Here is a 643-nt window from a genome sequence, read left to right on the forward strand (position 1 = left end):
CTGTGGTTACCTTTTTTTTTTTTTTTTTGATGCAAAGTCTCACTTTGATGCCATTGGTAGAGTGCTGTGGCGTCACAGCTCACAGCAACCTTTAACTCTTGGGATCAAACAGTTCTTTTGCCTCAGCCTCCTGAGTAGCTGGGACTATTAGCACCCACCACAATGTCTGGCTATTTTTAGAGCTAGGGTCTCCCTCTTACTCAGGCTGGTCTAGAACTCCTGAGTTCAAGCAATCCACCCACTTTGGCCTCCTAGAGTGCTAGGAATACAGGCATGAGTCACTAGGCCTAGCCTTGTGGTTCGGATTTGAATATACCTAAGGACGAATGATGTTGAGCTTCTTTTCATGTGCTTTTTGATCATTTGGATAAATTCTTTGGAGAAACACCTATTAAAATTGTTGCCCATTTAAAAATTATAATGCATGTATAATGCATTATAAGTGAAAGTAATCAATATGTATAATAACCCAATTTGGTGAAATAAGAAACATTGAGTGTGTATAGTGCATAGTGGTTAAATGCACAAACATTAGAGTAACCCTGCCTGGTTCATATCCCAGTCCCGCTACTTACTACCTACACAGCCTTGGGCAAGTTACCTAATCTCTCTATGACTTGGTTTCCTTGTCTGTAAATGGGGA

The sequence above is a fragment of the Otolemur garnettii genome, unplaced genomic scaffold, assembly GCF_000181295.1.
Source record: "Otolemur garnettii isolate 467f Iridium unplaced genomic scaffold, OtoGar3 scaffold00094, whole genome shotgun sequence".
Lineage (NCBI taxonomy): Eukaryota > Metazoa > Chordata > Mammalia > Primates > Galagidae > Otolemur > Otolemur garnettii.